The sequence below is a fragment of the Equus caballus genome, chromosome 8, assembly GCF_041296265.1.
Source record: "Equus caballus isolate H_3958 breed thoroughbred chromosome 8, TB-T2T, whole genome shotgun sequence".
Classification (NCBI taxonomy): Eukaryota; Metazoa; Chordata; class Mammalia; order Perissodactyla; family Equidae; genus Equus; species Equus caballus.
The window spans coordinates 61,023,952-61,050,131 of NC_091691.1; the positions used below are offsets into that span (position 1 = coordinate 61,023,952).

The following is a 26,180-nucleotide window of genomic DNA, read 5'->3' on the forward strand; positions in this document are numbered from 1 at the left end:
ACATCAATAGTCTAAATGCACCAATTAGAAGACAGACATTGTCAGAGTGTATCAAAAAACAAAAACCAACCATGTTGTCTATAAGAAATCCACTTTGATATAAAAGCGCATATAGATTAAAAGTAAAAGGATGGAGGAAAATATACCCTGCTAACATTAATCAAAAGAAAACAGGAGTAGCTCTGTTAATTTCAGACAGAGCAGACATCGAAACAAGGAAAGTTATCAGGGATTAAGAAGGGCATTACATAATGATAAAGGGGTCAATTCTCTAAAAAGATGTAACAGTTTTTAATGTGTATGTGCCCACCCATAGAATATCAAACAACACAAGGCAAAAACTAACAGAAATGTGAGAAGAAATAGATGAATCAACTGTCAGAGTTAGAGACTTCAATACCACTCTATTAGAAGTAGACAGATCCAGAAGGCAGAAAATCAGTAAAGACGTAATTGAACTCCCCACAACCATCAGTCAGTTGGATATAATAGACATCTATGGACTACATCCAACAACAGCAGAATACCCATTCTTCTCAAGCTCACATGAAACATTCATCAAGATAGACCACATTCTGGGCCATAAACCCCCCTTTAACAAATTTAAAAGAATAGAAATTATACAATGTCTGCTCTCAGACTACTGAGAATTAAACTAGAAATTGATAATAGAAAGATAACTGGAGAATCCCAAAATATGAAGCGATACAACAGCACACTTCTAAACAACACATAGGTCACAGAAGAAACCTCAAGAGAAATTTTAAAATATTTTGAACTAAATCAAATAAAAACATAACATTAAAATTTGTAGGATGCAGCAAAAGCAATGCTTAGAGGAAGTTTATAGCATTGAATGCATATATTAGAAAAGAATAAAGATATAAAATCAATAATCTAAGTTTCCACCTCAGAAAACTAGAAAAAGAAGAGCAAATTAAATCCAAAGTAAGCAGAAGAAAGGAAATAATAAGAATTAGAACAGAAATCAATGAAATTGAAAACAAGAGGTCCATCAATAGAGAAAATCAACAAAACCAAAAGCTGGTTCTTTGAAAAGATCAATAAAATTGATAAGCCTCTAGCCACACTAAGAAAAAAGAGAGAGAATACAAATTACTAATATCAGGAATGACATGGACAATTAAAAGGATAATAAGGGAATACTATGAATAACTCTATGCCCACAAATTTGATAACCTAGATTAAATGGACTACTTCATTGAAAGACGCTAGCTACCAAAACTCACACAAGAAGAAATAGACAATCTGAACAGGCCTATATCTATTAAAGAAATCAAATTAATAATTAATAATCTTCCAAAACAAAAAGCACCAGGCCTAGATAGGTTCACTGGTGATTTCTACCAAATATTAAAGGGAGAAATTATACCAGTTCTATACAATCTTCAGAGGCTAGAAGCAGAGAGAATACTTCCTAACTCATTCTTGAGGCCAGCATTGCCCTAATACCAAAACCAGTCACAGTCATTACAAGACAAGAAAACTGCAGACCATATCCTTCATAAACATGGATGTAAAACTCCTCAACAAAATATTAGCAAATCAAATCCAACAATGTATAAAAAGAATTATACACCACAACCAAGAGGGATTTCTGCCAGGTATGCAAAGCTGGTTCAACATTTAAAATCAGTTAATGTAATCCACCACATTAACAAGATAAAAAAGAAAAATCACATGATTATATGAATAGATGCAGAAAAAGCATTTGACAAAATCCAACACCCATTCATGACTTTAAAAAATACCTCTTGGTAAACTAGGAATAGAGGGGAACTTCCTCAACTTGATGAAGACTATCTGCAAAAAACCTACAGCTAACATCATACTTAATGGTGAGAAACTTGAAGGCTTTCCCACTAAGATCAGGAACAAAGCAATGATCTTCCCTCTCACTACTCATTTTTTAGCGTCATACTGTAAGTTGTAGCTAATACCATAAGACAAGAAAAAGAAATGAAAGGCATACAAGTTGGGAAGGAAGAAATAAAACTGTCCTTTTTTGCAGATGACATAGTTGTCTATGTACAAAATCTGAAAAAATCTACAAAAAACTCCTGGAACTCATAAACAATTATAGCAAGTTTGAAGGACAAAAGGTTAATATACAAAAGTCAGTCACTTTCCTATATACCAGCAATGAACAAGTAGAATTTGAAATTAAAAACATGATACCATTTACATTAGCACCCCAAAAATGAAATAGGTATAAAATCTAACAAAATACATACAAGATCTTTATGAAGAAAACTACAAAACTTTGATGAATGAAATCAAAGAACTAAATAAATGAAGAGATATTTTATGTTCATGGATAGGAAAACTCAATCTTGTCAAGATGTCAGTTCTTCCCAACTTAATCTATAGATTCAGTGCAACCTCAATAAAAATCTCAGCAAGTTGTTTTGTGGATGTTGACAAATTGATTCTAAAGTTTGATTCTAAATTCTAAAATTGATTCTAAAAAAGAGGCAAAAGACCAAAAATAGCCAACATAATATTGAAGGAGAAGAACAAAGTTGGAAAACTGACTCTACTTGACTTCAAGACTTACTACAAATATACGGTAATCAAGACAGTTTGATATTGGCAAAAGAATAGACAAATAGATCAATGGAACAGAATAGAGAGCCCAGAAATAGACTCACATAATGGTGATGACTATTTAGATGCAGCACCAAAGACGTGATCCATGAAAGAAATAATGGATAAGCTGGACTTCACTAAAATTAAAAACTGCTCTGCAAAAGACAATGTCCAAGAGAATGAGAAGAGGAGCCACAGACTGGGAGAAAAATATTTGCAAAAGATACAGCTGATAGAGAACTGTTTTCCAAAATATACAAAGAACTCTTCAAACTCAATAATAAGAAAACAACCCAATTAAAAAATGAGCCGAAAGACACCTCTCTAAAGAAGATATACAGATCGAAAATAAAGATATGCAAAGATGCTTCACATCATATGTCATTAGGGAAATGCAAATTAAAACGAGATACCACCACACACCTATTAGAATGGCCCATATCCTGAGTGCTGACAACACCAAATGCTGGCAAGGACGTGGATCAACAGTAACTCTCATTCATTGCTGGTGGGAATGAAAAATGGTACAGCCACTTTGGAAGATAATTTGGCAGTTTCTTACAAAACTTAACACGCTCTTGCCACACGATCCAGCAGTCATGCTCCTTGGTATTTACCAAACGGAGTTGAAAATTTATGTCCACACAAAAATCGGTACATGCATGTTTATAGCAGCTTTATTCATCATTGCCAAAACTTGGAAGCAACCAAGATGACCTTCATTCAGTAGGTGAATGGATAAACTGTAGTATCTCAAGACAATGGAATATTATTCCAAGCTAAAAAGAAATGAGCTATCAAACCACGAAAAGGAGGAACCTTAAATGCACATACTAAGTGAAAGAACCCTGTCTGAAAAGACTACATACTGTATGATTCTGACTATATGACACTCTGGAAAAGGCAAAACTGTGAAGACAGTGAAAAGACCAGTGGTTGCCAAGGGGCTGGGAGGAAGGAAGGGATGAATAGCCATAGCACAGAGGTTTTTCAGGCAGTGAAACTATTCTGTATGGTACTGTAATGGTGGATACGGGTCATTTATACATTTGTCCAAACCCATAGAATGTACAATACCAAGAGGGAACCCTAATGTAAACTGTGGACTTTAGGTGATAATGATGTGTCAATGTAAGTTCATCAGTTGTAACAAATGCACCATTCTGGGGAGGAATGTTAATAATGGGGGAGGCTGTGCATGTGTGGAGGCAAAGAATCTATGGGGAAATCTCTGTACCTTCCCCTCAATTTTTCTGTAAACCTAAAACTGCTCTAAAAAAACAACCAAAAAAAGAAAGCCAAACCTTTTAAAATAAGGGCCAATTTGAAAATAAGTTCAACTCCTGTTGAAAATCAGGTGTTTTATTAAAATAAATTTGCTTCCCCAAAAAATAGAGATCAAAGAGAAGGCTTGAAAAATGGAAAACATGGGAAATTCAGCATTAGAAAGATGAGGATTCTCCCTAAATGTTGGAGAATGACCAAGCTAGAGAATTACGATCCCTTATCCCAAAAGTAGATGATTTAAGACAGGACACACCGGGGCTGGCCCCGTGGCACAGCGAAGTTTGCATGTTCCACTTGGGCGGCCCAGGGTTCGCCGGTTCTGATCCCAGGTGCGGAGATGGCACCGCTCATCAAGCCATGCTGTGGCAGATGTCCCACATAAAAAGTAGAGGAAGATGGGCACGGATGTTAGCTCAGAGCCAGTCTTCCTCAGCAAAAAGAGGAGGATTGGCTGCAGATGTTAGCTCAGGGCTGATCTTCCTGAAAAAAAAAAAAGACAGGACACACAGCAGTAAGCATGCTTGCAAGGCAAGAGACAACTCCCTAACTATAATATAACAATATTCATAATCACTACTGATTATATTTCTAGTATTCTTCATCTGATGAGGCATGAAAAATATGATTCTCATCAGGGTGAGGAAGAAGATTAATCTATCTTTAAATCAATGAAGTCTTTCCTTCAGGAAGATGTAACGTAAACAGAAAGCATTTCCCAACTAGTCAGCTAAAGCGTCTGAGATGGAGAAAGTCAGCACTTGTAAAGACCTGCCTTCCTAGATGGAAGCATTGTTGCCTGCACTGAGCATAACACCCCTTTACTTACCCAGAGCACAGATGTGTCCCAAGCAAGACTGGCCCTCTTTAAACGCACCAACCTCTTCAGGACTACAGAGTACTAGGTAGAGAATAATCGCTCAAGTCTCTCCAGACTCAACAATGGGTTGAAAGAGCCGGTGTACCAAGGAGAGGGCATAAAGTGACTTCAGTTAGAGCCCTTTGCTGTTAGATCTTCACCCCTAGTCGAGTGAAAAGCACCCGTAGGGCTTTTGTTCACATGGGCATTTGCAACAACTGGCAATTCTTCCTGAGTTATAGTTGATTCAGGTTCTGGTCCTGACATGAGTTTTCGTAGAATAACTATTCTAACAAAGTGTTTCCCTATTTTTGCTATATGATAAAAACTGCTTAATCAAAAATTCCACTTGACCAAAAGAATACATATTAACTGTGAAATTGATAGTACAAAACAGCTGAAATAAATTTTACCCCTCCACATTTTACATATGAGCCATCCCAAGACCCTATATGTCTTTAAATTTACCTACCATTCTATCATTAAATTTAAATGGTTAATGGTAGAATAATTTTACCGATATGAATTGCATAGTAATTAATAAATAGACATTTAATTTTAAACATTCTTGATTGAGTTCCTGACCCCTCATTGTAAAATAACATTCAAATCTCCTAGGAGCCTTTATCATGTATGGCAATTCTTAAGAACCATGCTATACATCGAGAGGGAGTATTCACACTAGGAAATATAAGTCTCATTAAAGTAAGGTGGGGGTGACTTTTTTCCTAGCTGTAAGAAAAACCTTTCTGATAAACCCTTCTCCACTGTCACAGAGAAAAAGAGCTAAAACAATAAAAATATTATACATGTAGCAGGAGGAAAACTTGTTCTTAAAGGCTAGGCTGGCGGAATGGTTTCCAGTTTAAAGCTTTGAAGTAAAAACAGCTCTGCCACCTCTCACCCCTGAAATCAGCTGAAAATAGTGAGCAGTACAAGCAAAATCTTCAGTGAGGCCAGAAAAAGCCTGAAACCTTGAACAATTACATATGAAGAAAGCCCGGAAATATTTTCCTCCAGTCAGGGAGAATGCTCGAAGAGGATTCCTGCTCAGGACATTTGGGACAGAGGTGTCTGCGTGGAATTCTCTGAGGCAGTCGGATCCCTGAGGGGCAAAACAGTCGCTGCCTCCTGTGGAAGGAGAGGTGCCTGTGGGCTGTCTGGAGAGCCTCTCGCCACTTTTCGCACTGTGGCAGGAGAAGCACAGACACACCGTTTCTCTAAGAAGCAGGCTATCAATGTCTCATGTGGAGGCAACAATCTTGGATGACATCCAGCCCTGAGCTACCAATTTTTGTAAGCTGAAGAGTTGTGAAAGCTAAACCAAAGGTAAACATACTGAAAAATTCTATCATAGGGAGATTCATGAAAAACCAGTGCAATTTCTCCTAACCTGGATTAGAATTATGCCACAGGGCAAAGTGGTAGGAAAGCTTTCATAGGCAACATCTTGTAATGCGGCTGCTCTGCAGGTACACTCCCTGGCCCTTACCCCCGACTAGACTGGGGGTAACTCCATTCAAAGCAGAAATAATCAAGAAGGGGCCAGCATAAAACACAAGAAAAATGGGAGGAAAAAAACTCGACATAAGAAAGGCAGATAACAACCACATATCAGAAAGATTATACTAAGAATGAAATCAGTATAGATTTTTTTTAATTCAAAAGAATTTATACACACACACTTATCTGAGATATATATAAATAGAGAAAGGTACAAGGGCTCAAGGAAGTAGGTGCAAAATAAACTGGCAGAGCTCAGGACAGAAATGAAAGAGAACAATAATACCATCACAAAAATCATGTCCATATGGAAAGCAGAAATAAAAGGATAACAGATATTGCTGAAAACACAATCAGAGATGTGAGATAATGAGCTTGAGAAAACAGAGCAAGGTGAAATAATAAAGAAAAAAAAAGAGATATGGGGGGCCGGTCCAGTGGCGCAGTGGTTAAGTGCGCACATTCTGCTTTGGTGGCCCAGGGTTCGCCAGTTCACATCCCGGGTGTGGACATGGCACCACTTGGCAAGCCATGCTGTGGTAGGCGTCCCACATATAAAGTGGAGGAAGATGGGCACGGATGTTAGCTCAGGGCCAGTCTTCCTCAGCAAAAAGAGGAGGATTGGCAGCAGATGTTAGCTCAGGGCTAATCTTCCTCAAAAAGAAAAAAGATATGGAAGACAGGAGACAAAATTCACATCATATGCACATGGTATCAGTATTGGTATTGCTAAAGAGGAAAATGGAATAAATGCAACAGAAAAGAATTCAAAAATATAATTGAACAAACTAAAAGGAAGGAGTACCTCTATCTATCGTTTTAGATTTCCTTGGCTTCTTCTATTCCTATCAAGTCTTGCATTTGATTAATCAAGTTTTATTTCATTCCTTTTCCTCCTCTACTGTTTTTTACATCCTATTGCTATTACTTTATTGATTAACCTCACATTTTTAACATGCATATTAAAATTTTTATTATTTTTAAGTAACTCTAAAATTATCGGTGTCTCTCTCTCAACCAAAGATCTAAAACAATTTAATTTCTCTCAGTCTCCATTCCATAGAACATGCCATGCCTACTAGTTTATTTTGTTTTAATCCTTATCAAATTGCTTTTTTAAAATATTGTTGCTGCTGCTTTTAGAATTAATACTTATATGTATTTTTCTGAGATTTGTACCCATTTCTCTTCTTACCATGGCTTCTTGTGTCAGCTGCTTCATCTAAGTTTGTTTCTTGCTCAAGTTGCTTTGTTTCTTGCTAAATTCCTTCTTGCTCAAGTATATGCTTTATAGTTCTTACAGTGAGGGTGTGTGGGTACTAAACTTTCGGTCATTGTCTGTATAAATATGTCTTTGTTTTACGCTCACTGCCAAATGATTGTTAGCTTGGTAGAGAATTGTAGGTTGACAGTTATTTTTCCTTCAGCCTTTGAAGGTATTGTGTCATTGTCTTATGGTATCTATGATTGCTGTTTGATTGTCATTCTTTTGAAGATAAATTTCTCTCCATCGCTGTTATGGTTTTCTGTTTTTTGCAATGTTCTGTGGTTTTACTATTATATCTTTGAAATGTGTTTTTATTTATACTGCTAAGGACTCAGTGTGTATGATGTCTTTCTGAAATTCTGGAAAATTTTCAGCCATTAGTTCTCTGAATATTGCTTCTTCTCCATTCTCTCTGTGTGCTGCTTCAGGAATTCTATTTGGCATATGCTGTATGTTCCCAGCCCCACTCCCTGTGTTTTAGTTTCTCTTTCAATTTTCCGTCTCTTCATCTCTGTATGCTTCATTATGGGTTAGTTCCTCAGCTGTATATTCATTCAGTTATTGTGGCACTTTCCTCTTCTTTCTTTTGTTTTTTTTTTTTTTTGTATATGTTTATGATGGAAGGATGTCTCTTTCTTGTAAACTCAATCTATCATCTTATAGGAGGTTGAAGGCTTATGTCAACAGATTCAAAGAACATGACATGTCTCATAAAAAAATTAATACAGACTAATCAACCCTGATCAATATCCTCAGTAAATGACAAAAAAGAAAGAGTCCTGTGGGCATCCAAGCAAAAAGGTCAAATCATTATAATGAGGAAAAAATTAACTGGCTCCAGACTTCTTCACAGGATCGCTGAATTCTACAGTAATTTTCAGAAGTCACCAGGGAAAGAAAATGTCATGCAATAATTATATACATATGCAAATTGTTGCTTAGCATAAAGGCAACAAACAGATACTTTCAAACATGGAAGAAGTCAAGAAATAAACTTCCCATGAGCCCCTTCTTGAAAAAATCTGCTATACAGGGAATTTCATCTATCAAACAGCTGAATGAAGAAACGATGGTGAAGGAATGATATGACCGCTGAATCAATATAAATGTAGAACAAAGGCTAAACAATTGTGGTAATTGTGGGTACTGGATGTAAACTTTAGCAACTCAACTAAAATTGGTGGAAGGAAGCAAGGAGAAGATGAGCAGTAATTATGTAAATATATTCATTGTTGCATCTGTTATAGTGGGTAGAAATGGAATTTGTTTAAAGCTGGTTAATCAAGTTATAAAGTTCCAGCTGTTTGAAAATAAAGAGGTAATCACTAAAATAATTAATAATTTAGCCAAACAAAATCAGGTGGTAGAGAGGAAAGCGGAAAGATATAATCCCATTTATATAAAGACAAAAAAACAGGCAAAATTAATCTCTGGTGATAAATGTCAGAAAAAGGTTGCTTTCAGTGGGAGTACTTCTGGCAGGGTGCTAACTGAAAGAGGGCAAGAGAATACCTTCTGGGATTCTGGTGATCACACATGGAAAGAGTCATCAATCTCTACATATAGTATGTGTCTACCTTACTACATGAGTATGTTGTAACTCAATAATTTTTTTAAATTCAAATAAGTTATGTATAAAAAAATTATTCAGCCAAAACTAAAGATATAAAAAGAAAAATAGAAGAAGAGTAGAAGAAAAACATTTTAATTTTCTCTTCTAAGCCTAAGTTAGTCATGTAGATATGAATAAGGCTATAAAGGAACAAAATGATACAGTTCATATAGGTTTAACTAAAATATATATGAAATTCCATTCTTTGTAAAAAAACGGCTTTTGCTTCAAGTGTTTATGCAATGTTTCTAAAATTGATCATATTTTAGACTACAAAGATTATCTTTGATGTCACCTTCAGCCTTGATCTCTGAGTGACCACGTGGAGCAAAGACCCACCACACATCCATCTGAACCTACCAGCCCACATTGACATGGAGTCTGAGCAAGGAATGAACCTTTGTTTTATCAAGCAACTGATATTTCAGGAATAATTTATGTTACAACATAACACAGACTATTACAACTAATAAATTAGGCTAACAAAACAATAGAACAGAATAGAAATGCAGAATTAGACTCAGATGAATGTGGAAATTCAATATATACAGAAGTGGAATTTTCAAATCTTGGGAAATGGGCATGATTAGTCATTAAATGGAGAAGGAACAGTGCTAACATCTCAAAGATCTACTTAATTCTTTACAGTAAATTTCCAGAGAGTTCAAAGTTTTAAATATAAAAAGTAAAATTGTAAAAATACTAGAAGAAAACAAGGTGAATCTTTTGACTGTCTCAGAATGGGGAAACTCTTTCTAATCAAAGACATTGAAAGAAATGATTGAAAAGTGTTATGAAACAAAATTTAAATTTTCTTATTGGAACTGTCCCATAAGCAAAGTTAAAAATCAATGACAACCTGGAAACAAATATTTGAAATGCATAAAAGAGACAAAGGATTAATTTCCTTAATATATAAAAAAGCACTTACATGTCAATAAGAGACATAGGAAAGGAAGTTCTCAGGGAAAAAAATTCATTTTAAATAAATAGAAAATTGTTAAACTTTTACTCACAATTTTTAAAATGCAAATTAAAATGGCACTGAGATATCATCTTCCACTTATTGGTTTGGCAAAGAATAAACTATTGGCAAGGCACTATTAGTGGCAGTGGAAACTAATGCAAACTTCTAAGGGAGCAATTTTTCACATTTATTAATATTTTAAATGCATATAGTTTTGGTACAGCAATTAGTATTTTTCAAAATTGTTCTGCAATTTCACTTGCACGTATGTGCAAAGATATAAATACAAGGATACAGGTTTGAAGCAATGTTATAGGAAGACTGGAAACCATTTAACTGCTAACATAAAGGGACTGGATAAATAAGTTACATCAGTGCAATGGAAAATTATGCTTGTACAGGCTTAAGGTAGATTTCATGTGAGTTGATACAGCCTGACACCTAAGCTCCAGAAAATTGCATAAATGGTGTTCTCATTTATATCTTTAGGATTCCAGTAGGCAACACACAAACTGGATAATCTGAGGAATTTTCAAAGGAGACTATTTATAAGTTCTGAGCGGGGTATGGAGAAACCTCCAGAGATAATACAAGGCACTGTAACCACAAAAAGGCCTGAAGAGGTGAAGGAAAGGCACAGTTAAATGATCTACATCCTCACCTTAGTGGTTACAGGGGTTTGAACATTTGTGAAAAGTCATTGTATCATAAAGTTAAGATTGTGCACTTCACTGTCCAAAGTTGTAGTTCAATAAGAGAAATTGAGTTACTGTGGGAGTGAAAAAAAAAAAAAAGAAAGGCACAGTTATCAGAACTGGAGGTAGAGAGTAAGTAATTGGAGAGAGCCACCAATGGGACCTTAGGAAGACAGGCCAAGGTCCCACCTCTCTTCTCTCCCCCTTAGATCTTCCAACCTGAAGCCAGAGGTGAGAGAGTCTGAGGATGAATCCATAATAGAGCTATGAACAGGAAAAGAAAGATAGTGGATCTGGAGGGGAAAATGCACTCTGTTTTTTGGAAAGTGGGAATATACACATACTTATGTACCCAAGAATCTGGAATGAAGGGCCTTTAAGAAAGAGAACTGTGAGAATTGGGGCGTTTGCAACATGAGGTAGAAGGAAATCACACTGTCTCTGCCTTCTCTATTTTACTATTGAAATTTGTAACCTGATGCCTATATTATTCTTTTGATTTAAAAACTAGCCAGTGGCAGAATTTGTTTTAAGGAGAAAAACTCTTGTTTAGCAAAGCATCTTAGTAGGTCATCCTGGCTGAGGAAAGGGAGATCTGAGAAGCAAAGGAGAGAGAAAAAGCAGAAAGAAAAGAAAAGAAAAGAAAAAAAAAACACCCAAAACTCTGTTAAGAATAATTTGGAGAGAGTGAGGGAACCCAAGAATGGGCAGAAAGTGGGGAGAAGTTAAGAATTTGAGGAGAGATACAAGGCCCCCAGAAAATGCTGGATAGCTGAGACCTAAGGAGAAAAAAGGGCAAGAATGACTCAGAATCCTAATAATAGCCTCTGTAATACTCAGTTTTGTGTTACCCCAACCCTTCAGAAAAACCAGCCACATTCAGTGCCTTGTGTTTATGGCATGTGGTTAGGGTGGGAGGGAGTGATTAAAAGAAGAGGGACTCTGTTTCCTGTTTGGGCTGTTTTAGGACTGACAATAAAGTAGAGTTACAGTTGGACAGATACAAACAACACATTGCATCCCAAACCAGAAATTGGGACAGAATCTAACTTGGGAAAACATAAGCCCCTAGAAGGTCTTCAGGGATGTAGGAGGGAGGCTGACTTTCACCATATGTGAGTTCGGAGATGAAGCCAGTATTAAGAAAAGAATGAGCCTAAACAGCTGGAGCTCTGAGGATGCCTGGGGAGCTGTGTGGTACGTATAGAATCAGAGGAGAGCCAAATAAATGGATTCAAGGACAGCTCTGACTCAGGTATTCCACAAATGTGTAAGAATTCATATGGAGAAATGTGTAAAGCTCTGAGCTCTCCTACGTTCCATTGGCCGTTTTGCATATCAGCAGGGTGAAGAGGTTTGAGTATTTTCTGGGAGTTGATAGCCAGTGCTTTATGATTTAGAAGAGACTAACTCTGAGACTTTTTCTCTCATACTAAATCATGTTTCCAGGCCCAGGATTTTAATCCTTCTTTGTTATCTCTATTTCTAGCAAAAACAACATCAGTGACAACAAAAACTGAATATGGAAAAGTGGACCTGTAAGTTTTGCAGTAAATGATAAGTCAGAATTTCAAGTACAAATAATAATTAATAATAGTGTTACAGGTAATTACTAATCTGAAGAACCTAGATAGGAATAATAGGATGGGTTAAGCAAAACCAAGATCTTTTATAAAAGAGTATGAAAGATCTTTTTTTGTACCAAAAAAGGCTTGTATCTATCCCCAGTACAGTTTTTGTTATGCCTTATCCTAAATATATAAAAGTCTGATAAATAGGTATTGAGATTTGTTTTTCTAAGAGTGATGGCAGGTTGCATCTTTAGAGGACACAATGTGTAGATTTTTGCTCTCTCCTTCAGACAGGAACCAGCCTAACGAGACAGGATTGTCTGTAAGTCCCCTGGCCTAGGAAAATAAGGCCCCTAACCAATTGGCGAGCTAGGAGAATCAGATAGAGACCAGCAAGATCCACATTTCGCAGCTTCAGGACTTTCCCTGGCTTATGCATATGCCCTAGCTCCCAGGAGTTGTCTGAAGGTGACTCTAGCCCCATTACCGTAGTAAACATCACACTCAGGGCTGGAAAGCTAGCATGCTAATGATACATGCAATGCATTTGGTGGCGTGTCAAACAGTAGCGCAAATGCAAGAAAAACCCTACCTCTGCATGCCATGATAAGGTGCTCCTCCCCAGCCTTTGCCTAATAAAAAGCCCCACAGTCCCGCTCCTTAACGAGCCAGTCACCTGCCCCTTTCCTTTCCACACCAGCTTCCTTGTGCCTCTCCTGTGCACAAGCTAATAAACTTTTACTTTTCTACTCCCATTTGTTTTCTCTCTTGATTTCCATCCCAGGGGACAACAAGAACCCAATACACCGGTAACATCCTGACCAATAATACATATTTGTGAATTAACCAATTGGTCTAGGGATGCAGCCAATGGCCATTGAAGAGTTATTTTCATAGCAAAATTAAGCAACCCTAACGACCTCACTTGTACAATACATACAATAATCGACTGAGCCGAGTGGTCCAGCATATGGGGGAAGTGAAAAGAGTCACAGGATTAGTAATTAATTTACAATTTGAGAGCGATATATAGAGGAATGTACATAGGCATACAAAGCTAAATCTTTACCGCTATAACTCTATATTGATACTTTGTTTACTTACCAAAAGAATTTGGCATAGCCTATAATTTAAAAATCACAGATACAGTACAGTGCCAAAATCAGTCAAACAAGATAAATAAGACAAAAGCCAGTTATAATAAATATGAAACTATATAAATGTAGCCGTTCACAGTTTATAGATGGAAATATAGAGTAGAGCTGACCTGCTCAAACTCAATGCCTTATACAATATCTGTGATTTAGCATATTTGAATCTGATTTACTTTCTTAACTCTACCGAATCAATGAGCATAATCAAAGTACGTACACAATAGGATTTGTTAAACGGTGTTATCTAAAACTTGGCTGTAAGACAGAGTGCAGTGTGTGCTTTAGTGTCACACCGGGGCATCGTTTAACCAGCGCACTCATGGATTATTTCATTATCTAGGGTAACATTCCTTTGTTTGACTTTTGTACAGACCTTTTTGTATGATTTGTACATGAATTAAGATCTTAGACTTTGTGGAATTAGGTATTAACATGAAGGTAGATACAGTGGAACTGCCAATAATTTTTGTCGGGTAGAAAAGACAGCCCCCAAGGTTACATTTTTTTACTGCCCTGTAGAGCAGTCTTATTCTAACATTCTTCTTAAATCCCTATAACTACCCAGTTCTTTTTTTTAAAGATTTTATTTTTCCTTTTTCTCCCAAAGCCCCCCGGTACATAGTTGTGTATTTTTAGTTGCGGGTCCTTCTAGTTGTGGCATGTGGGACACCACCTCAATGTGGCCTGACGAGCGGTGCCATGTCTACACCCAGGATCCGAACCAGCAAAATCCCAGGCCACTGAAGTGGAGCATGTGAACCTAACCACTTGGCCACAGAGCTGGCCCCTACCCAGTTCTTCAAAATACTCTTTGAACAGCTTTATTATCTTGCTAATTCGATAATTAATGAGTTAATAAGTCTTTAGCTAACTCTTTGCATTTAGTTAATACATTTTTAGTTAATAAATCTTTAGCATGTGTTCATTCTGCATTGGAATGAGAATCAGTTTTTTAGCTTCTTGAAAATTATATTAGGTAGTTATGATGGTTAAATGAGACAACATGCCTAGAACATAGTAAACACTCAAGAAATATTAGATTTTATTAAGTTTCATGCCCTGATTCCTCCAACCTTATAAGAAAACAATGTAACACTATTCACAGAGGAAGCAAATACACATATGTGTGTGTATAAATGTGTTAGAGATGTATATATACACATATGTACATATATTGTAATATATGTATAATGTTGATGTATATATCTTATACATAAAATATTTGCTTTCAAGAACTTTATATAATTTGTAAAGAATCTCTGTGTATTTCTTTTTTATTTAATTTTTTTGAGGAAGATTAGCCCTGAGATAACTACTGCCAATCTTCCTGTTTTTGCTGAGGAAGACTGGCCCTGAGATAACTTCTGCCAATCTTCCTGTTTTTGCTGAGGAAGACTGGCCCTGAGCTAACATGCATGCCCATCTTCCTCTGCTTTATACGTGGGATGCCTACCACAGCATGGCTTGCCAAGCGGTACCATGTCCGCACCCTGGATCCCAACCAGTGAACCCCAGGCTGCCAAGAAGCAGAACGTGCAAACTTAACCGCTGTGCCACCAGGCCGGCCCCTCTCTGTGTATTTCTATATTCCCATGACTGACTTTAACGTCTTCTAGAAAATGTTAATATGAATAACCAATGACAATATACTCAAGCCTGTTTTTGGGTTAGTATCCCTGAGCTGAAAGTGCTTAGCCAGACTAAATGAGAGACAAGAGCAGCGTCATAAAGATGCCTCTGAGAATGGCACAGATTCTACGAGAGAAGCTTCCTGAGTGCTCCATGAGAACTCTCAAACCTTAACCGTGTTGACATAGCTCCATTGTAAGAGTTGCTTATCTATAAACATCCATCTGAAATGGACATTTATTCATGTGGTCCTGGTATGTATAGGGGAGATAAATAAAAGGCAGAAGAAAACAGCACAAAAAACACATAAATAAGCACTACCAGTCTGTATTTTTTCTTTCTTCATAGGACTGGCTGCACAGCAAAGTGTCTGTGAAACTTTACCTTGCAAATAAAAATATGAAAGTCAATTTTTTCTGAACTTTTCACTCAGGGACCCAAAATGGTTAACTATACCCCTATCTGTGAAAACTATGTATTAAATTGATTTATTTTTAAATTTCTTTTTTTTAACATTTAATGCAACTTAGGAAAACCATCCATTTCTCCCTCTTCAATAAAATATTCATTCATGTTCCAAGATACTATAGTGTTAGGACATAGTAAAATATTTCACTAATGCCTGTAACCCAAACAATGTATCTGGCTTGAAAGATGATCATTTTATTTCTTTCTCACTCATAAAGGTTGATCAGCTGTCCTCGTTAAGAGTTATAGCTTTTACCACAATGAAAAAGGTGGGCAGAGAATTTTGTCATCGTCCCTGTTCTAGAGGAAGAGGTGAATTTATATGGTAAGTTAAAGATGCGCTGCCTGTAATTTAGAATGTTCAAAAAGAATAAGCTCAGGAAAGAGCTGAATAAAACATTTTTCACAGTGGTAAATTATTTAAATAGTATTAATTAATATAATCTTCCCCAGAAGCTTCCCTGACCTTGTCATTTAGGGACAGGAGCTCCTAGGCAGTTTCTTATTGTAATATTTCCCCCCAATTATGCATGGTTTATAATAGGCTCATTATAAAAATTTGAAAACAGAAATATACTGAGCAGAAAGTGGAAGTCTCTAATACCACTGTAGAACACTGGCTCTGTATTCTTTAGATATTACACTTATATATACATACATATTACATAATACACTGTATAGTACATATGCTATATATTACATTATATATATGATATATATTAGAAGGTAAATGAGATCATCTTAAATCTGATTATTCTTTAACTCAACCTTTTCACTCAACATATTATAGACATTTATCAATATCAATGTATATGGGTCCTTTTGATAGCTGCATAGTATTCTTTTGCATGAATTTATCATGAAGTAATTTAATGCATTAATTAGCAAGTTTCAGTTTACAGCCAGATCAAATCACCTGCGAAGTTTAGCGGTCATCCTGCTGCCGATGTCCAGCTTATTCATTTTTAGATGCAGAAGGTCTAGTGTGGGACTCAAACATCCCTGTTTTTAAGAGTATTCAGAGAAGAATCTGATACAGACTAAATTTTGAGAACCAATTAGTTAACAGCCTTCTTGTAAATAAACATTTAGTTTCTATTTTTCGTACACAACATTGTAAGAAAATTGACACCTGAAAACAGACGAAATAAAAAGTTAGGAAGACTCTTATTTTTCTGTCTCTCCCTTTATTCCTTTCCATCTTTCCTCCTTGTTTCCCCCAGCCTCTGACCTTACCACTTATTCCATGGAAGGACGAATAGTGAAAGATTAGATCGATTTTTGGAGAAAATAGAGAGCTAAAGGAAACTATGACAGGAAAGGCGTTCAACAAAAGATACTGGGAGAAGGAAAGACAAAATAATGTTTTCAAGAAAGCAAAGAATTCATTTATTCAACTAAGATATTTAATTAGAAAGCTGCAAAATGGTGATGGCAATGTGGAAGAAAGGCCAGCCTCAGGTTTTGAAATAAACGACTGATAAAGGATGGGACCAGATTTGCCATTCTGGGTGCATCATTATGAAATAGGAATTCCTGTTTTAAATACTTTTTCATTACGGCTTCTCCCTATGTATTTAATTTTCACAACTGTTGCAAATTTAATTTTAAGCGGTGAAGGTGAATGGGACAAGCACTGGATTCTGGTTTTCTCTCTTTCACTCTCTAGCTGTGTGATCTTTGACGAGTCAATCTCTTTTGTATCATTTTCCTTGTCTGTAAAATGTGTGAGCTGGATTACTCCATAGCACCTTTCACCTCTAATATTCTTTCATTCAATGAGAGAGAAATTTATTTCGTTTTGTAATTAACCTCATTTCAAAATAAAAGCCTTTTCTTTCTTCGAACTTAAAAACCCGTGGGCTTTGGGGTATGTGGCAGTGAACACCTACAGCCCATTAATATACATCTCACTGCGACCTTTCTCATCCACCATGCGTCAGATACTGTATGTTATTCTGAAACACAGAGGGCTAAGGAGAATTCATAGATTATAGGAAGGTTTTCACACTTTCCTGGAAATCAGCCCACAAAGACTAATAAGCAGGAAGTGATGTCTCCAGGATATCAACAATCTAAAACAAGTTCTAAGCAAACAGAAAAATGTAGGCTCAAATACAAAGACTACCCAACAACTCAGGGACTTTCCATCTTTCAGAAGTAAGAAATGTGTAAATGGTAACTGTGCTTTTCTGATTAAAACAATTGCCTACTCAGGATAAAACCAAACCACACAAGTATAAATTGAGGAAAGACTGCCTAAGCTGAAATAAACACCAAGTCAGTCACAAATATTTGAATAACAGTGAACCGTTAGTTGGTGTAAACAAGCAGTGCATGATCACACAGTATCAGATGGGAGGGCCCTGCCTGCTCACCGGCCCAATGTCTTACCACGACTGCCCTTGTAGGGGGTTGAATGGCGGGCTCCAAAAGATATGTCTACCTGGAACCTGGTAATGTGACCTTATTTGCAAAAAAGGTCTTTGGAAATGTAATCTGCGTAGCTCTAAGTCCAATGACAAGTGTGCTTACAGCAGAGGAGAAGGCAGTGTGGGCACAGAGGCAGAGATGAAGTGGTGTCTCTCAGCCAAGGAATGCCAAGGATTGCCAGCAGCCACCAGGAATGGAATGGATCCACGGAATGGACACTCCCTCAGAGCCACCAGGGGGAACCACACCAACTGACACCTTGATTTCAGACTTTTGGATTTTCATCCTCCAGAACTGTGAGAGAATAAGTTTTTGTTATTTTAAACCATCCAGTTTGTGGTACTGTGTCACAGCAGCCCAGGGAAACAATAGACTCCTTTCAAAATATAGTTTCCAAAAATACTGGTCTGCTCAGAGTTCCCTGAACACAGTGCCCACGTGCACACAGAATATAATCCCCGAATACTATGGGGATTAGTTGATCTTGGCCGAAACCCCACTTCCATGACCTATAACAGTCAAAAACTGTCCCCCATGCAGCCTGTGAATTCCCATGCATATTTCCTCATGACTTGGGTTGCACTTCGAGTTGCACAGGCTATACACTCGAGAAAATCAGCCAGCCAGGGAGGTGAGGCCCTCTGCCCTTGAAGCTGTGCCCTCTGCCGCTGGAGGATTGAGAGGAGATCCCCAATTGCCTTGGGGATGCAATACCTCTTTTTTGCACAGAGCAATCACTCAGTCTCAAAGAGGGTTTTTTTTGGTTTGGTTTGTTTTGTTTTGTTTTTGTGAGGGAGATTGGCCCTGAGCTAACATCTGTTGTCAATCTTCCTCTTTTTGCTAAAGGAAGATTGTCACTGAGCTAACATCTGTGCCAATGCTCCTGTATTTTATGTGGGATACCACCACAGCATGGCTTGACGAGTGGTGCTAGGTCTGCTCCTGGGATCCGAACCTGCAAACCCTGGGCCACTGAAACAGAGCACACGAACTTCACCACTATGCCACCAGGCTGGCCCCAAGAGGTATCTTTTTAAAATTTATACAAAAATAATGTAATAACCACAGTGATCTTGGTGGTTCTTTGTGTCTTCTTGCATTTGGTCCCATGGTCTCAGCCCTTCCCCAAGACTGGTATCCACAAATAATTTCCAAACATCAAGCATGTGCTAAGCCTAGTAAGATTACTAAAGTTCAGGGGTAGCGCAGAGGAAAGATTACATATACCACACAATTTCACCATCAGTTCAGTTTTCCCTCATGTTCCCCTCTCCTTACCAAAATTCCAAAATCCTTATACACAACTATGCTACTGATGTAAGCCATCCCACCAACCCCCTCTGTAGACTGTATTCTGGAGAATAAAATTTTCTCCATCTTTTGTCACTATTTTAAGTCTCTGGCCCCTGTGCTTGGAATCACTTTCTCCCCTTGTCCACTTGGTAAACTTTTATTCGTCTGTTCGTCTTTCAAATCCTACTTCTAAATCAAAGAAACGGGATTTTTAAAAACTAAAGACTATATAATGCCCCTCCAAATTCACCAGTCATCATCAATCTCTCACATATTATCCTCTGTTCTCTTCTGCCTCTCCCCAACTTGATGATAACTCTTTGAGAGCAGAGCCCTGACTGACTGTTCCCACCACCCTGCATTTAGCTCATGCTCAAATGTTTGTCTCCTAAGCATTTTTCTCATGACCAAATATCCTAAGAGGATTATAGTCACTTAAATTTAAACTCCTGCCATTTTCCAAAAATCTGTAACATTAAAAGCCTGACAGGTTCTGCTGGCCATCACTTCTTCTGATGGTGAAGACATAGGCTATAGTGTAAAGGCTTTTTCTTTTTTAGCGTTGGATTTCTGCCAGAGTTTGTGGTTGCCATTGATTTTGCACCTCTGTGAGTACATCTTCTTTCCTTTCACTTTGCTTACATAGTATCTTTCAGGAAGATCACTTTCACTTCCTCCTTCCTAATTCCCTTTGTTGTGCTCACATTTACATTCACTGCCCTATTTTTAAGGGCTTTTGGTGAGATTATGTTTCATCTGAATTTGATTTCCTTTTCTATTTTTGGTTCCTTTCCAAGTTCAAATTAACAATGCCACTAAGCAGGGGAAAGTGTGTTAATGAGACAGTTTCCTCTTGACAGGCTCAAAATGCTGTTATTTTCTTACAGAGTATATTAGATTATGACCGATGAGTTTAACCTAGAAAAGAGCCTTTTCTTTTATTTCCTCCATGTAGGCTGCAACACTTTATTTTTGATTTAGTAACAAAAAACTGCATTTTTTCCCCATGCACTGCTTATTTCTCGCCAGTATCTTTGAAAATTGACATTCTTATCTAAATATAAAAATTATAGCTCAAATGAAAATGTTACTTTCTAAATTTTGAGTTTATTAGTAAATATGGATCGTTAGTGCTTTATACACCTCATTGTGGTAAAGGCTCACAACAATACAATAATATAGATACCATTATTGGCTTCTGGTTACAGTTGGAGAAACTGATTTTCTCAGAGGCAAAAGACCTGCCCAAAATTGTCCACTTAGAACCTGATGAATTCAGCGTGCAATCCTTCTTCAACAGAGTTCCTGCGCCCTTTTTTAGTCAGTCTGAGAAAGGCATCTTCTAATTAATATTTGTAAAAGGCACCTCAAAGTTAGGAGTTTAATTAATTTATTTTCATAAAGGTAAAACTTAAAGGTTTTTCAAACAGGAATCCCCAAATCAAGTGCCTGTGGCAGCCAGGCAGATCAAATAAATGAGGAAAGCAGATGGGGTATAAAATAAAACAAAAGCAAAATAACCACTGATAAGCTCAAGTTAATTGGTGCCTTGAAGGAATGTTGACTTAAGGTTGCCAGACATCCTGTTATTTTCCAAAGAAGTCAGAAGTTCAGGTTTTCATTTGAAATCTCCCAATTATTAAATGTTGGCAACTAAACCAGGTCTTTCTGTTTTTCTTAACTGTGCAAACTAAAGGAGTCTATATGGCCCACAAGCTGCCAATCAGTGAGTGATTCTTGCTTAGACTGATGTTGGCCTATAAACCACATGTCCGACCTGCTAGCCACTAGCCACATGCAACTATTTTAATTTTAATTAAAATTAAATAAAATTTGGGGCCGGCCGTGGGGCCGATTGGTTCAGTTCACATGCTCCACTTCAGCAGCCCAGAGTTAGGCAATTCGAATCCTGGGTGCGGACGTGGCACTGCTCATCAAGCCATGCTGAGGTGGCATGCCACATGCCACAATTAGAAGGACCCACAACTGGAAATACACAACTATGTACTGTGGGGCTTTGGGGAGAAAAAGGAAAAATAAAATCTTTAAAAAAAAGTTAAATAAAATTTAAAATTCAGCTCTTCAGGTGTACTAGCAACATCTCTGGTGTTCAGTGGTGACTTGTGGCTACTGTAATGGACAGTGCAGAGCATTTCCATCATTGAAGAAAGTTCTATTGGACAGCATTGAACTAGAATAACAAGAAAATCTGGGCTGTTTTTCTATCCTCTGTCATGATCCACCAACTGGTACCGCGTTGCTAAATTTACTGCTCCCCCAGGCTCATTCCTGCTACTTCTCTTCCACTGAATGGAGAGAGGTTGCACAGCTAGCTATCTGGCTGGGCTTCACTGTAACTGAGAACTAGGCAGATCCAAGGCAGGTCTGGGGAGTGGGCAAAATGTATCTTTAGCCTCTTGCTCTGGGATTACAAGTCAGGCTACCATCCTCCCCTTTCCAAAGAGATCAGGGCCTCGTATGCTCTTTACTCACTCTCAGAAACGTATTTTTAGATTGTTCAGCTACAGTAAAGTGTAAATAATTGATACTTACCTGAAGTTTCTACCCCTCCCTCAGATATTCACATTTACAATGTATAAAATTCTAAGAGTAAAATGTGAAGCCTAGAGGAGATGGTGAGGCAGGATTTTTTATTCTCTTAGGAAAACACCATGATCATCTCCCTGGGGCATCTGAAATCCTGCCGTGTAGGCAGCTCATTTCCTCGTTTTATAGCAGGCCCTACCCAGGATCTGGGTCAGTAGTTTCAAAAACAGATCGCTCATGAGAATTACCTGTGTAGGATTGCCAGCTTTAAAAAGTAAAAATACAAGATCCCTAGTTAAATTTGAGTTTCAGGTCAGCAATGAATGATTTTTTATTATAAGTATGCCCCATGTGCCATGCAATATGTATTTTATCTGGAAATCCTATACCTGTGGCCCTCTTATAAAAACACCGTTTTTTCTGGCCCCACTAATTCTAATATTCATGCAGATTTAGGAACCATTGATCATAGTTAATTCACCTGCCACTGGGTAGTGTTTCATTTCTTCGCCAAATCTCTGTCACCTTTAAAACTGTCTTTTTAAATGGAATCACAATCTCTTATAGTGGAATATGAAGCTACACATGACTGTCGCCTTCATTATGCTGTTTGATCTTCACAACAACCCAGTGAAGTAAGAAAGGCAGAGTCTCTGCGTTTTGTCAGTGAGAAAAGTGGAGTTCAGAGACTTAAAGGAATTTCTCAGGCAAAATTGCTAGTAAGTGACAAACCTAGGAGCCAAACTCAGATCTTCTGGGTTCCAGTTTTAATGTTCATTCAACTAGTCAGTGCTGTGAATGAAAGGGGATAAGACTCATATAAGACAGAGAGAGAGAAATTGAGACAAAGAGCTTCCGAGAATTTTTCATCAAAAGTAGGCTAACTAACCAATAACCACCCTATTGACTCATAGCTCTCTTAACCAGCAGTTAACTATGAAGCTGAAGGAGCAGACCTGGGACCCAGAATTCAAAAGGCCCCAAGTCTCCAGGAATCTAGAGGTCTGGGAGAGTGTTCAGAACTGGGTAATCCAATCAAAATAGTCTAGAAATTGGCTTTGGGACCGGTAATGAGAATGATGACAGAGAATGACTGAAAGAATGTTTTATGCTCAAAACTGTTGTTAAACTGAGTAATGAGATACCACACCTGTAATTTACCTCAACCACCTAGTTCACACCCTAGAATTTCCTCACAGTAACATAATGAGTAGCTCTGCACCTGAGCTGACCCCAGAGGCTGCACAGCAGTGAACAGGGTCAGAGAAGGGTTACCACTGGAGAAGGAAAGCAAGGAGGGAGAAACCATAAACCTAGGCTCTTAGGCTCCAGAGGAGAGGTGGCGACCCCACCCCAGCTGAATGCCAGGAGATGATGGCAGAAGCTGAGCCACCTCTGAAACACCTCTCCTTAAGCTCTTTGCTGCTGAGAGTGATTCCTTGAAGGTACCCCCAAGTCATCACACATCTGCAATTACAGAGAACATTAGTGTGCTACCAAAAGAGAATTCATTCAATTCTAAGAAGTACAACTCGTAAAGTGAATTTCCAAAGAATTGGAGAAGTCGTAGCACTATCTGTCCATTTTAGTACCTGTCTCATGTTTAATCTTTTCTATGAGCTATTAATAGACTGAATCTTATAATATTCCTGAAACCAACACTTGATTGAAGGGTACCCCCTACAGACTCTTAGGCCTTGATATCATGCTCAGTCAACATACAATGCATGGGATGGGAGCATGGGAATGCCATTTGTAAGTCAATATTCTTAATAACTAAACAACTCATTCTTTTTAGGCCATAGCAGAGTGAATGAATTATTATTATAGACATTTGACTCTTCTTAGAAAAGCTCAGATATAGAATCATTTTGGAAATGACTTTCTCTATTAACCTCCAAAATACTTGAACAGTGCTCCTAAATAATGTATAATATTACTTATTATATTGCATGGCAAAATGCACCAAATACTTAGATTTGCAGTCAGCTTTCTTTTTCACACTTTCATGGTAATAAGATTGAGAATTATTTTTTTATTTCAGTTCATAAAAGTTTACATCATTGTGAAATTTCACTTATACATTATTTCTTGTCTGTCACCACGTAGGTGCTCCCCTTCACCCCCTGTGCTCACCCCCCATCCCCCTTTCCCTGGTAACTCCTGAGCTGTTTTCTTTGTCCGTTGTGCTCACCCCCCATCCCCCTTTCCCTGGTAACTCCTGAGCTGTTTTCTTTGTCCATGTGCTTGTTTATATTCCACATATGAGTGAAATCATCTGGTGTTTGTCTTTCTCAGTCTGGCTTATTTCGCTTAGCATACTTCCCTCCAGGTCCCTCCATGTTGTTGCAAATGGGATGATTTTGTCTTTTTTTCTGGCTGAGGAGTATTCCATCGTATATATGTATACCACGTCTTCTTTATCCAATCATTAGTCAAGGGACACTTGGATTGTGTCCATGTCTTGGCTATTGTGAATAGTGCTGCAATGAACATAGGGGTACATATGTTACTTTGGATTGTTGATTTCAAGTTGTTTGGGTAAATACCCAGTAGTGGGATAGCTGGGTCATATGGTAGTTCTATTTTTAGTTTTTTGAGGAATCTCCATGCTGTTTTCTGTAGTGGCTGCACCAGTTTGCATTCCCACCAGCAGTGGATGAGGGTTCCCTTCTCTCCACACCCTCTCCAACATTTGTTATTTTTAGTCTTAGTGGTTATAGCCATTTTAACAGGCATGAATCTTAGTGTAGTTTTGATTTGCATTTCCCTGATGATTAGTGATGTTGAACATCTTTTCATGTGTTTATTGGCCATCTGTATATCTTCTTTGGAAAAATGTCTGTTCATATCCTCTGCCCATTTTTTGATCAGGCTGTTTGTTTTTTGTTGTTCAGTTGTGTGAGTTCCTTATATATTATGGAGATTAACCTCTTACTGGATATATGATTTGCAAAAATTTTCTCCCAATTGGTGGGTTGTCTTTTTGTTTTGATCCTAGTTTCGTTTGCCTTGCAGAAACTCTTTAGTCTAATGAAGTCCCACTTGTTTATTTTTTCTTTTGTTTCCCTTGTCAGAGAAGACACAGTATTTGAAAAGATCATTTTAAGTTCCATGTCAAAGAGTATACTACCTATATTATCTTCCAGGAGTTTTATGGTTTCAGGACTTATTTTCAAGTCTTTGATCCACTTTGAGTTTATTTTTGTGTATCACGTGAGATAATGGTCTACTTTCATTCCTTTGCATGTGGCTGTCCTGTTTTCCCAACACCATTTATGGAAGAGACTGTCTTTTCTCCAGTATATGTTCTGGGCACCTTTGTCGAAGATTAACTGTCCATATATGTGCTGTTTTATTTCTGGGCTTTCAGTTCTGTTCCATTGATCTGTGTGTCTGTTTTTGTAGCAGTACCATGCTGTTTTGATCACTATGGCTTTGTAGTACATTTTGAAGTCAGGGATTGTGATGCCTCCAGCTTTGTTCTTTTTTCTCAGTATTGCTTTAGCAATTTGGGGTCTTTGGTTGCCCCATATGAATTTTAGAGTTCTTTGCTCTGTTTCCATGAAGAATGTCATTGGGATCCTGATTGGGATTTTATTGAATCTGTAGGTTGCTTTGGGTAGTATGGACATTTTAACTATGTTTATTCTTCTAGTCTACGTGCATGGAATCTCTTTCCATCTCTTTATGTCATTAGAAGATTGAGAATTTTTAAGCATACCAATAATCTGAGGCATAAGAAGAAGCCTAAAGCATTATTTTCTGTATTTGATCAGGGAAAACAACCTGAAAATTATTTTCTCAAGGAATTCTTTTGACTAAGGTTTAAAACATCATGCCCTTGCCATTAATAAGATATCAGAGTTAGTAAAAATAGAGTTCATGAGCTTATGTTTTGGTTGATTTGACATAGGAATCTTATGTGGAAATAAAAGGATTAGAGAGGGGATGGCCTCAGAAGTTATTTCCAGATTCATTGCCAGATCCATATTACAGTAGCAAATGTACACTTACCCAAATAAAACACTTAACAAAAATTTGTGTTCCTACCCCTAGATCAGCATAAACTGGAGTTGAAAGAAAATAGCAAGTGTGCTCTCTCTTGTGTGGAAAATTTCTCACTGGATTCATTCTGGTATTGTAACAAGAATAAAAATGATGCTGATCACTGGTCATCAGCTGGTCTTAGGCTGGGCAGTCAAAGTTGCTAGGTAACAAAGAGCATGTGCACAGGCAAGCAAGAGGTCAGACCCCCAGGACCACAGAGGCTATAGCCTGCCATGTG

General features: G+C 37.7%; 2 long non-coding RNA genes across 2 annotated transcripts in view; one reads left to right on the forward strand and one right to left on the reverse strand.

Moving 5' to 3' along the window:
* LOC102150113 (uncharacterized) overlaps window positions 1-26,180 on the forward strand; it is a 48,537-nt gene that overhangs the window by 8,995 nt on the left and 13,362 nt on the right. Inside the window, exons 3-4 of the long non-coding RNA XR_002809900.2 lie at window positions 12,287-12,335; window positions 15,838-15,944. This is a non-coding gene — a long non-coding RNA (uncharacterized lncRNA). The remainder of the gene's footprint in view (window positions 1-12,286; window positions 12,336-15,837; window positions 15,945-26,180) is intronic.
* The window catches only part of LOC138915280 (uncharacterized), a 33,994-nt gene continuing 12,072 nt past the window's right edge, over window positions 4,259-26,180 (reverse strand). The window contains exon 3 of the long non-coding RNA XR_011420989.1: window positions 4,259-4,377. This is a non-coding gene — a long non-coding RNA (uncharacterized lncRNA). The remainder of the gene's footprint in view (window positions 4,378-26,180) is intronic.